The sequence below is a fragment of the Pan troglodytes genome, chromosome 6 (assembly GCF_028858775.2).
Source record: "Pan troglodytes isolate AG18354 chromosome 6, NHGRI_mPanTro3-v2.0_pri, whole genome shotgun sequence".
Lineage (NCBI taxonomy): Eukaryota > Metazoa > Chordata > Mammalia > Primates > Hominidae > Pan > Pan troglodytes.
The window spans coordinates 61,328,549-61,341,392 of NC_072404.2; the positions used below are offsets into that span (position 1 = coordinate 61,328,549).

General features: G+C 44.0%; 1 protein-coding gene across 11 annotated transcripts in view; it reads right to left on the bottom strand.

Annotated features, from left to right (window-relative positions):
* Positions 1–12,844, bottom strand: part of VOPP1 (VOPP1 WW domain binding protein) — a 102,640-nt gene that overhangs the window by 84,763 nt on the left and 5,033 nt on the right. For 3 of the 11 annotated variants that reach the window (XM_054687555.2, XM_016957497.4, XM_063814217.1), the window contains exon 1: positions 6,399–6,596. The exons of the other annotated variants lie outside the window; for them this stretch is intronic. The gene's annotated coding sequence lies outside the window, so the exon portion shown is untranslated. Of the gene's footprint in view, positions 1–6,398; positions 6,597–12,844 lie in introns of those variants that run through there. 11 annotated transcript variants of the gene reach the window in all.

Here is a 12,844-nt window from a genome sequence, read left to right on the forward strand (position 1 = left end):
AGCGGCAACATGTAGCTTCCAGGGCTACCATGAGGGACACAGTGGGGGTAACCACTAGGACACTGCCCAGCACCTTTTAGGTGCCAGATAAGATCCAGCTCTTAGTGGTCATGCCATTTGGGTCCAGGGTATTGTTCTAAGCAGCCCTTCTCCTTTTCCTAAGTATCAAGAGCTCCTCAGGGATGGGCTCCTCTTCATTTCGCTAGTGCATACCTCATTATTATTGAAAAAGGTAGTAGTCATCAATTACCACTGACACAGCAGGAGGCTCTGCTGGGAACATAATTCTTTATGAGAATTTTGAAACAATAAACTAAATTTTGCTCACATAGTTCCTGCTTACAAAAACCTTTCGGGGACTGCAGTATCATAGAGACTGCTTATGCTGGACTCCCTTCAGTGAGCTCTGCTGATGAACACAGCACAAAGCAAATAAATATAAACGAATGAATAACCCCAATAGCCATCAGCAAAACTCACTTGTTTTCTTTTCCATGTGTTCTAAGATGTTTCCCCATAGATTTCCCCTCTCTAATAACCTGTATATGATAATGAGAACATGGGTGTGTGCTGGAAGCCCCTCTGCTGCTTACCTATGAGGAGCCCCAAGCACTCAATGTATGAAACAGAAAGCTGCTGCACTCACCTAGTGTCCCTAAGGGCAGCCTCTGCTCTCTCCCAGCCACCTGCTGAGCTTCCTCTGAGACCTTCTGAGCCCAGCCTGCCACAAAGGACTGGGCGAGTGCAGGCTACCTAGCAAGGCAGGTGGAGGTGGGAGAGGCAGGGGTTCAGCCCAGCAGGACAATGACCCTGACTCATTCCACCAGGTCTCAAGGCCACAGTGAGCCTTGCCAGTTCCTTCCTAAGCCATCCTCCAGTTCACAAACCTGTTCATCCGCTTCTGGATTCCATAAGCCAAAATTCTCATCTTCCAAATTTCCACATTCTATTTATAATAAAGACACATTACTTAGGATAACATGATGGAGTTTCTCAGTCTCTTAATAACCAAAATGCATAACGTGAACCAGCAACAGGAACTCCCTCCAGGACAGGCCATGATGGAATCTCAAAGAGGAAAATGCTATGATTATATAAACTTCACACATTGGGGCTTTAAGAACATACTCTGAAGTCTGTGAAAACAAATAAACCTAAAAGCTGTTGGAACCCCCCCTCCAAACACTTCAAGCTTTGAGAGAAATGTGACTGTGATCTGAGTCACATATGGTTACAATTTATGTTTCTCAGATTATAGATAACTCATTTTCTCCTTTTTCTTGCTCTGTACATTGACTAAAGGGAAACCATGTTAGGGTCAAAAGCCTCCCGCCCTCTGAATTAATGACCCTTGTTGTAGATTAACTCCCCCTTCATTGCCCTGCTTCGCTTAGACCAGGTGAAAGAAAACCCAGGACTATTACACCCTCTGTTAAGAAAATGTTAAATATCCCCTCCCCAAAAAGAAACATCACCTATAGCCAATCAAATTGCTATAACATACACACCAACCTTGTATGAATAATGTTGTAATCCTGCTAAAAACTCCACTGTCTCAGCCCACATAAATGAAGCCTTCACTTCCTACTTCGGAAAACTGACACCATTTCTTCGGAGTTGGTGTTTCTGGGTGGCCTACCTCACACTTTGTACTTATTTAAATGCTCTTTAAATCATATTCTGACCCCTTTCATTATTTTAGGTTGGCAAGTCAATCTGCTGAGGTTTGAATGCTAGGTCCAACTGCAGAAAATCTTGAGAAAGCCCCAGTCTCCTGAGCCACAGTCCACTCATCTGCAAAATGGACAGGAGGGCAGCACGGAGCCTGGGGCAGGGGTGGGAAGGCTGCACAGATGAAACGCCATGTGCTTACTTAAAACAATGCTGCCACACAACAAGCACCTGCTAAGTGCTGGTTATCACATTGCCACCATCATCTGGAGAAATAAAATAAGGTTGGAAAGTTTAAAAAAAATACTCAAACATAAGATGTTTCAAAAAAAAAAAAGGACTTAAAAAAAACCCATATGCTAGCAAGAAGGCTCCTATGTCTGTTTATATTTCAATTGCTGGCTTGACTTTCAATCTGAAAATTCCAATTCTTCAGGACCCATCTAACACCAACCCCACCCAAAATGAGTGCCCCATTAGAAAATATTGGAATATTGTGGGGATGGGAAAAGGAAGGGGCCAAGTAACACTGCCCAGCCACAACAGAACAAAACACATACATAAGAAAGACATGCTGGATGCTGACTGATTTGCATTTTGTAAGGAGCTGCTGCAACCTACACACAACCACAAGGGCAGGACCGTCCGCAGAGAATGGCAGAATGGAAGGTGGAGCAAATGCGAGGGTGTGTAGAGCCTCTGAACAACCCAGGCCCGGGGCCTCCAACAGGAGGACTCCTAACCATGCCAGATAATGAACTTCCTCCAAGTCTGCACTACTTGAATTGGGTTTCCTATCACTGAGGGCCACAGACGTTCTAATCAATATGCGGTTTAGTAAGTACTCTGCGGGGCATTGTAAGTACAGACAGACAAGAAAACCCTTCAACAGAGGGTGGAATAGCGTTGCGTGGGGTTGGGAGGAGGGGAAATTAGGTATTTGTCAAAAAGTACAAAGTTTCAGTTATGCAAATCAGTGAGTCCTAGAGGGCTGCTGTGCCACAGAGGTCCTGCAGTTAACACTACTCTACTGTGTACTTAGAAATCTGCTAAGGGGTAGACCCTATGACACACAATAATAATAATAATAATAACCAGACAGCAGGAGGAAACTTTTAGAGGCTTATGGCATAAATTGTGGAGGTGGTTTTACGGGTGCATGCTTATCTCCAAACTCATCAAGCTGTATACGTTAATTATGTGCAGCTTGTTGTATGTCAAAAAAAATTAAATACAAAAGAATGAATTTTAAGAAAAAGAATATCCTTCATATTTTTAATATGTTCTTTAAACTTCCATCAGACAACTAAATGAAAACTCATACAAATAATGTGTTTCTCACCTGCTAACCTGTTCAGGTGTGCACACCTGCAGGGGTGACAGATGATGCTTTAATCGGGGAGAGGACCCTGCCACCCCAGAGACACCCTGCTAATGCCAATTCCAATCATCTCTGCTCAGCCTCCAGAGAGCCCAGGCATCCCTGTCCAGAGGCTACTGTGCTGTGTCAGGTGCTGTAAAGTCTCTTCACCTCCCAGATCCACCCACCCATCCATCCATGTCCCACCCCAGGCTCCTTGCAGACAAAGACCCAAAAGACAGAGTAAAAACTTCAGACTACATACAGCCTCAAACACAGCATGGCTACAGGGTGAACACCAAATCCTGGCATCATTATCATTAGTAAAGCTGACTGACAAAGAGCTATTTTAGTGTTCTGAGCCCTCTTCAGCAATAATAATGCAGAGTTGCTAAAAACCAAAGAAGAAAGCAAAGGAAAGGTCAGTGTTCAAGGTTAGCGACAAGATAGCCTCACTGAAAAGTTTAATACCATCCTGCATTTCCTTCTGAAGACCTAATTATATTAATTTTATTTGTGCCCAAAGCCTTGCAAACAACTTGAGCTATATATAAGTCACTAAGTATCCAGAGGACAGTAACGGTTTTTTAGTCTGCTCCCTCATCATCAGAGGGAGCCTCTGATGGCTTCAATGGGAGCCTGAGCCATCCATCAAAACAAGAACCATACACACAACTGAATTCAGATAAACAGGGTGGAGTTTAAAAAGGTACTGATTCTAGTGGTGACAATCATCACTAAATAAATCCACTTCCACTCTTGGCAGCTTCTCTGAATACATCACTAGGTCATGCTGACACTCAGAAAGGGACCAGAGACTCCTAATTAGGATGCCTACCCTTCCCATCTTATGGAGGAAGGTGAGCACTGCCCATTAGCAAGCCCCTGAGAGCAGCCGCTGCCCCCAGAGCTGACCGTGCCATTGGGCCGACCAACAGGCCACCACAGTAGAAGGACTCTAATGCCTGGCTCAGCTGACCAGGGCCCAGATGTCGTGATTTTGAAGTCCAGCTCCTTTTCTGCCAGGAAGTGATAAAAGCATCAATTGTATCGAGTAACCTGTGATCTCAATTTGTCCAAGGCTCTCATTATGAGAGAAAGCCTTCTCCCTATCTGCGATTTAACTTCTCATGCAATTCAGAAAGTCAGAGATGAATCTCAGCTTCCACTGGGGTGACTAGCTATTAATAAAACCAACACATATTTTTCCTGAGTCATTCCACCAAGAACTCAAAGCATAAAACAGACCTACAACCTATGTTAATGACTCCATCCCAACCCAGGGCACATGCAGTGGAACCGGCAAGTTCTCACTCACTCCACTGCCCATGTCAGCCCCACAGAAGAACCTCAGAACGTGGCAATGGAGTATAAAAACCTTTACTGGCCAGGCGCAGTGTCTCAGGCCTGTAATCCCAGCACCACACGAGGCCGTGGCGGGCGATCACCTGAGGTCAGGAGTTCCAGACCAGCCTGGCCAACATGGTGAAACCCCGTCTCCACTAAAAATACAAAAATTAGCTGGGGATGGTGGCGCACACCTGTAGTCCCCGCTACTTGGGAGGCTGAGGCAGGAGAATCGCTTGAACCTGGGAGGCAGAGGTTGTAGTGAGCCAAGATCATGCCACTGCACTCCGGCCTGGGGAAAAGAGTGAGACTCTGTCTCAAACAACAAACGAAAACAAAAAAACCTTTACAACAGTGATTTCACTAAAATATCCATTTTAAGCAATATTTTTTTTCAACCTTGTGGCAAGCAAAGTAATGCCACCTCCTGCCCACAAAGATGTCATCGTCCTAATCCACAGAACCGGGAATGTCACCTTAGGTGGCAAAAGGGGCTTTGCAGACGTGATTAAGTTAAGGATCTTACAATGAGGAGATTATGCTGGGTAATTCAGGTGGGCCCAATGTAATCTCAAGGGTCTTTACAGTGACAGAGAGAGAGAAGCATGGGAGAAATTAGAAGACACAGAATCGCTGGCTTTGAAGGGGAGGAAGGGACCACCAGCCAAGAAACACAGGCAGTCCCTAGATGCTGGGACAGGCCAGGAAATGAATCCTCCCTGGAGCCTCCAGAAGAAACAAGGTCCTGCTGACATTCTTGAATTGAGCCCACTGAGAGCCATTTAGGACTTCTGACCTCCAGAGAGGAAAGATAATAAATCTGGATTGGTTTAAGCCACCAAGTTTGTAGTCACCTGTTATAGCAACAACAGGTAATGAACACAGAGGTCACAGCAAGTTCTTCTCTAGTAGGCCGGCAGCCTCACTCTCCCTTCTCTGCACCTGTCCCATACCCTCACCTCACTCCCATGTCAACCTCTACTTTTTTACCAATATGCCTTGTTCATTTTCCAATCCATCAACCATCTTCTAATTTTACACACTCAAGAAATGACCCTAACATAGCCATCATAACAATAATTCCCCAAAATCCTCTCACTCATGATGCACTGCCATCCCGCGTCAATCCCCAGTCTGGCAGCCACCTTTCTACCTCCCTGCTTCCATGCTGCTAGGGGGCCAGTCAGGGCAGCTGGCTGTATCCAAGACTGCCCGAAATGCTCACTCTGCACCCCGACCATGGATGCTCTGAGATGCACATGCACAGCTTCCCAGGACCCTCACCACAACCGCTGTGCGACCTTCACCATGACCTGGAGGCCCAGGTCCTTCCCAGCTTATCTCTGTGGCTTACTTCAACGCAAAGTTCCTGACATCCCACCCGGGTCACCAACCTTTCCCCACTGAACTTCAACTCTATGTGCACCTTCCCTCTTGATGACCTCCTTCCTCATCTCCTTCCTCACATCCCCACTCCCCTTCCGAAGCCTAACCTCTACACCCAAGCTCCCAAGCCCATCCCCCTCACTGTGCCAAACCCTTCTGGAACAGACAGGTCCTCTAGGAGCTTAAGGTCTAAAGAATTTACAGACCAGGCCGGGCACGGTGGCTCATACCTGTAGTCCCAGCTCTCTGGGAGGCCAAGGCGGGCAGATCACAAGGTTAGGAGTTCAAGACCAGCCTGGCCAATATGGTGAAACCCCGTCTCTACTAAAAATACAAAAATTAAGCGGGCGTGCTGGTGGGCACCTGTATGTCCAGCTACTCGGGAGGCCGAGGCAGGAGAGGGGGAGGCGGAGGTTGCAGTGAGCCAAGATCACGCCACTGCACTCCAGCCTGGGTGACAGAGCAAAACTCTGTCTGGAAAAAAAAAAAAAAAGAAGAAGAAGAATTCACAGACTGCTCCCCCCTTCCAAAAAAAAAAAACAAACAAACAAGCAATTACAGTATCTGAGCTCAGAGCACATGGGAGTAGCTTGCCTAGGGAGTAGCTTGCCCAAGTCGGGGACTTAACTCATACCTAAGTGGACAATGAGAGTAGCCTTCCATGACACCACCTGAGGGTCTTCAAGTATGGTGGGAGTTGAAACGGCAGTCAAAGGAATGGGAAAACAGGAAGTGAAAGTATGGTGCCTTCAGGACCCACAGTAGTCGGTTCAGTCTGCTGTACTGGATGAAGACTTCTGATCCTCATCTATGCATCAGAAGCAATGTGCATCTGTTAAAAAATAAAGATGACTAGGCTCCAGGTGCAGGTAATTGTTCGAAACTCCCTACCTCATTCTAATGTACAGCCAAAGCTGAGAATGGCAAGGAGGTCTCTGTAGATACTGAAAGCTTTCCAAGGGCGCTCCTCCATACTGCTAAAGGACTCGAATTCCAAACCTTCAACCTCCATGGGTCTGCTTTCCTAAAGCTGACTGCCTGAGACACAGGCCCTGGTCCGGATGCTGGTCAAGTGACAGTGCTAATTCCCCGTTTACAGTCACCCTTCTCTCCCTTTACAAAGAAAGGCACACCTCCCTCCCATTTCTAGTCTTACTGGGATGTGCTGGTCCAGAACTAAAAACTCTCTCAAGTACCAATCTAAGGCCACTGAAAATACTGGTAGTGACACTGTTAAAGAGAAATTGTTCTGACACTTGTCAAAAATGGTAAGGCTTTATTCAAGACTATTGCAATAGGGGTCAATCTATCACAACAGCAAGACAGACTGACCTCAACTCCAAATACAACCAAAATCAGTGTGAATTCACAGCCAAGGAGCAGAGTGAGGGGGTCAACGGATACAAAATTGCTAAGAGGAGAGGCATGATGGGTAGAAGTAAGGAGGAATTCTTGCTGAAGACAGCCTAAGGTGATCAGATATTAAGCGTGAGGGGATGACTTGGCAGGACTCTTGCTGAAACTGAGCTCCACTGAGGACAGACACAGAGGGCAAGGTGGAGGCCTAGTGAGAAGAGGGCTCAGAGGATCCCAACCAAAGTTTGGTGAAGGGGAGAGTTTTTGTCAACGCACGCCTTGCATCTCAACTGGTTTCAAATTCTTTGCTTTCAATTAAATTGAAAGATGACCTAATTGTAGATTACTATGCGGTCTGGGCACATCACTCGGAAGTTCAACATGAAACTTTTTCCATTTCCATCAGTTATACATGCCCTAACTTGAAATATCCTCGTCCATCTCACTCAGAAATTTATTTCCAGTAAATTTTACTGTTTATGTTTAATAATATTCAATTGGTAATACATGTATAGTGTCAATCAAATGTGCAATAAAAATGATAAATCAATTAGTCTTTTTAAATTTTTTGGAGGTATATCTGAGGAAATGTTTTAAAAATTAATTTCGATACAGATTTTGTTACAAAAAACGACAGATCAAAACTAGACTTTCAAGCATAAATATATTTTATTAGAAGAAAATTCTATAAAGTAGAAATTCAAAAAAGGAATGCTATATTTGCAACCATTAGAGAAGATTATTTGCGTTTTTTAAAAAAATCAGTATCAAATTGCTAATGGTATTTAGATTCCACTGAATACATTAAAAGAGTGATATTATAGTTTAATTTTTAACAATGTTTACAATACATGAGAAATCAAATCTATTGTAACCATTTAAAATCTATGATAAACAAGATCACACAGGTTGAGTATCCTTTACCTGAGATGCTCGGGACCAGAAGTGTTTTTGGATTTTGCATCTCTTTGGATTTTGGAACATTTGCATATACACAGTGAAGTATCTTGGGGATGGGACCCAAGTCTAAAGATGAAATTCATTTATGTTCATATTTAACACATATAGCCTGAAGGTAATTTTATACAATATTTTTAATAATTGTGTGCATGAAACAATGTTTTGGCTGTGATCTGTCACACAAGGTCAGGTGTGAAATTTTCCACCTGTAACATCACACTGGCGCTCAAAAAGTTTCAGATTTTGCAACACTTAGGATTTTGGATTTTCAGATTAGGGTTGCTTAACCTGTATGTTCCACTTAAAATTATGTGAGAGGGTATATAGCTTTTGAAAATTCCCTAAAAGAGTATAAGAGCCAAAATTTTGACAACCTTTGAGCTAGAGAAAGCTGCTCAATTTGGGAGGAAAGAAATAAGAAGGAAAGAAAGGAGAATTCCTGAAGAAATTCTAAGGAGGAAAAACAGTGTTTGGAATTTATCTTGAGGGCAGCAGAGAAGAACAGAGGTTGCAGAGATTTAATCTAAGGGAACCCCACGTTGTTTTACACAGCTGCCCTTAGGCTATAGGAACCTGGCTTCACAGCTTCACTCACCGCAGGCCTGGCTGCTTTTCTCTCCAACTAAAGGGAAGGAGGAGGAACTAGGAACTAGGAGCTTCTTCAATAATAATCTCATCAACACACTCTTTCTTTCTCTCTCTCTCTCTCTCTCTCTCTCTCTCTCGCTCTCGCTCTCGCTCTCTCTCGCTCTCCTCTTCTCCCCACTCCCCATAAGGGTTTAGGATCTGTCCCCACCCTCTCCATAATGCCATGTTTTGGCCCTTGATGACACTCGGATCACAAAACACCAAGAGAATGAGGCCAACTAAAGAGCTAAAGAGTTTCACTCATCTTTCCTCTCAGTATTAAAAGTCAAGCTGTCACCTGAGTAGCTGCTCAACCATCCTAGCAAAAGAGATGGCTATGGACCCTTTTTTTGTCTTACCTAGGGCAGAAATTAAGAGCCAACTATGATCATAATCACAATCTTGCTTCCCCTTGCTATGGACGCTTATGACAAAGTTTCTTCTTAATCTAGTCACAGATAATAACAAGCAAGCCCACTTTTTAATCGACAGGATAAGGAAACCCTCCCTCCTGTCCGCAGGTGTGCAGCCACCTGGGCACAGGAAACTTGCTTGGGAATGACTGACAATATAAATACTCTGTTAATCCACCCTGGGCCACAAGTTCCAGACCAAGTAGGGAATCTTCCAAAGGGCCCCCAGCAACACTGAGGGATTTCTCTTTACAGGTGTACGTCAGTGGGAGCTTAGGTTTACTCAAAGACTCCCAGGCAACTCAGAAGGAGTTGAGATTCTGTAATACATGGTCATGGCACCATCCAAATGTGACTCCTAACGACCACCAGATATGCCCTATGCTTGAAGCAAGCAACTGATCGATTTCAAACCTGATTTACAGGATAATATCTCTTTGTTCTGGTCTGAGGACATTGTTCTCTTGTTGACAGTTTTGAAGTATATAGCTGTACTTCCTGAAATTTTATATATATATGTATTAGTCACTGCCTCCCTGTCTTCATTGACCATTTGATTCTTTAACCCTGACAAGGGAAGGTCACTGTTTGCCAATTATCGAATCCGATGGCCTTCTGCAAGGCCTCTTCTCTACTGTTCTATGGTATCTGAATGCAGATCACCTTCACGTTTAGACACCCTCCTCCCGCATTCTAGACTCTCATTTGTTGGATCTCTTTTCACCAAGGACAGATCATCAAACACTTCAAAACCAGCATTTAAAATTAAACTCTGACTTTTTAAAATTAAGGATATCCTTACTCTCCAAGTCAAAATCTCAGTCATTCAACTCCACCCAGAATCTCCGTAATTGACTCTGCTCTATTCAACATGTGTGTTAATCAGTTGGATAAAACCAACAGGAGTATAATCAAATCGGTCCATGGTACAAAACAATATGGGACACTGGATTTTAAAAAATAGTGTTCAGACAGATGTTGATAGGCTTAAGTAGATGAGATGAATGATTAATGTGAAATTGGAAACAATGTAAAGTCCTCAATTTAGGTTTTTAAAAAATAATAAGCAGCTCTACAACTATTGTGAGGTGTGGTGGGTTAGCAGCAGCACATGTTAAAAAGATTTCGGTCTCACTGCAAACTCAGGGTGAATCTCCTGGCTGCAGGGGTGGAGGTGGGAGGACGCACTAGTATAATTTTATCTGCTTAATGACAAGGGCCAAAGGTTTTGATGCTGCCAGTCAGACCACACCCACAGAACAGAGCTTCCTATTGTTCAATAAGTGCCAGTGGGGAGGACCTGGAGGGGAACCAAAGGTTTCAGCACAAACCACAAGAAACACTGGATTCACCCCAGCCCACTTAACACTGGCAGCTCCAAAACCAATCTCCGATCCCAAGATCACAGGAGAGTGCAACCCAAATACCACACACAGATAGCAAACAGGCCCTGCAGACCTCACAAAGGTGCAGCAGCTCATGAAGCCAATGAAAGTGACAAAAGATCTGGCAGTCAAGCCATTTAATATGAACCAAAAGGTGGCCAAAGGAGAATGATATGAATAAAAAGGACAAAGAGAAGCTGGAGGTGGGGGTGGTGGGAGTTTCCAGACCAGTGCAACTAATTCTGGGGAAAAAACTTTCACTATGATCATGCCACTGAAGTCCAACATCAAGTGAAGACTGTCTTATGTGCATTATAGAATTTTGTCAGGAAAATTACACTGTCCCCCCAAAATGGACTCATCATTCTAAAATGAGTACTCAGAGCCTGACCAATATGGTGAAACCCCGTCTCTACTAAAGAAAAAAAAATACAAAAATTAGCTGGGCTGTGGTAGCATGTACCTGTAATCCCAGCTACTCAGGAGGCTGAGGCAGGAGAATGACTTGAACCCAAAAGGAAGAGGTTGCAGTGAGCCGAGATCATGCCACTGCACTCCAGCCTAGGCGACAGAGGGAGACCATATCTCTAAATAAATAAATCGATTTAAAATAAAATAAAATGAGTACTCAGGATGAAATTAACTTTTATGTTTACAATTTGATATTTGTTTTTCCAAAATAAAGTCCCAACCAAACTTTTTTTCCACTTTGACTAGGAAATGTTGATCCCTGATTCACATGGATTAATGGCTAAGTGGCCTTTTTCTAGGACCAATTATTTTCAGATATTGAGGACATCCTCATCACCATCCAGTCCAAAATTTTCAAACTGCAGCTATGAGGATGGTGAGATGATTTAAAACCATGTTTTGAAACAACAGAAGGTGAGGCCTGGAAAAGAACACACACACAAAATGGGACCACACAGCTGTGTTAGAAGACTGAGGGCCTGTCATTGTGATATTTCTGAAAAGCCCATGAGTGCAGACCTAGGACCAGGCTGAAAATACTGTCATTTCCCCTCAATATTACAGAAAACTTTAACAACTGAAGTTGCCCCAAAAGTTGATACTTTGTCTTAAGGCACAGTGGGTTTCCATCACTAGAGGTGCTCTGCTGCCCTCCAGCCCCTGATCAACTGCCTCTTCTTTTCCCACTGCCGATCTACTCAGCTCCTGCCCACAGGGCTCTTACCACTGACCGCTTTACTCATTCAAGTCTCCATCGAGTCCCTGCTCTGTGCCAGGCATGGTTCCAGCAACTAAGGATATGTCAATCAATAAATCAGAGCAAAACCTTTGCCCCTAAATTGTTTACATGGTAGAAAGTAAATTCTGTCATATTTTAAAGATAGTTATGGGAAAAGGAGGATATTGGTCAGAGTAAGGTAGACTAGGGAAAGAACTGAGAAGAAATTTTAAATAGGGTGGTCAAGACAGACCTCACTGAGAAGGTGAAATCTGAGAAGCTTCATCAACAGGACATGATAGAGTGAGTTCTAGGAAATGTCCTTGCCCTGCAGAGCTAATCAAGTGAGCACTAGCCTAATCCTATCCTTGCCATGTATTTCTAAGTCATTTACCCTCCGTTAGCCTTTATAGCTGTGCCCAAAGTAAAAGAAAGCAAAAACCAAGGAAAGCCCCAGGTCTGGGCCCAACGCCCACAGGCCTCCTCAGACACCTGGACCCAGGCTTTCCCCACTTCAGAGCAGAGCTCTTGCCAGCCGGTTCATTTATTGCTGCCACTTCTCACCCATGACCACCTGGCCTCCCGTGGAGTTTCCAGAGACAGCAAACTCCCTGCAGGATTCTTTTTCATTCAAATTGCATGTTGCCTGGTTTCTAAAAACTCTTAAGAGTGGGTGGGCTGAAAGGTTTATTTCAGGAAATTGGCAGCCAGGGACTGCCACATTTGTTGGAATTCCAGGGCACAAAAGACATTTGGCAAGAGACAAAAAAACACTCTTAAACATAACTCGGTTCTAATTTCCAGACTCCCAGGCATCAAAATACACAGAACTTCAGAAAAATACTCAGTGATCTTATTATTTTTCCCTAGTTCAAAGATAATGTCCACTTTGCAACCCTCTCTAAGAGACAACTATTCCTTTTTTTTTTTTTTTTTTTTTTGAGACAGAGTCTCACTCTGTTGCTCAGGCTGGAGTGCAGTAGCACAATCTCTGCTCACTGCAAGCTCCGCCTCCCGGGTTCACGCCATTCTCCTGCCTCAGCTTCCCGAGTAGCTGGGACTACAGGCGCCCGCCACCACGCCCAGCTAATTTTTTGTATTTTTAGTAGAGATGGGCTTTCACCGTGTTAGCCAGGATGGTCTCGATCTC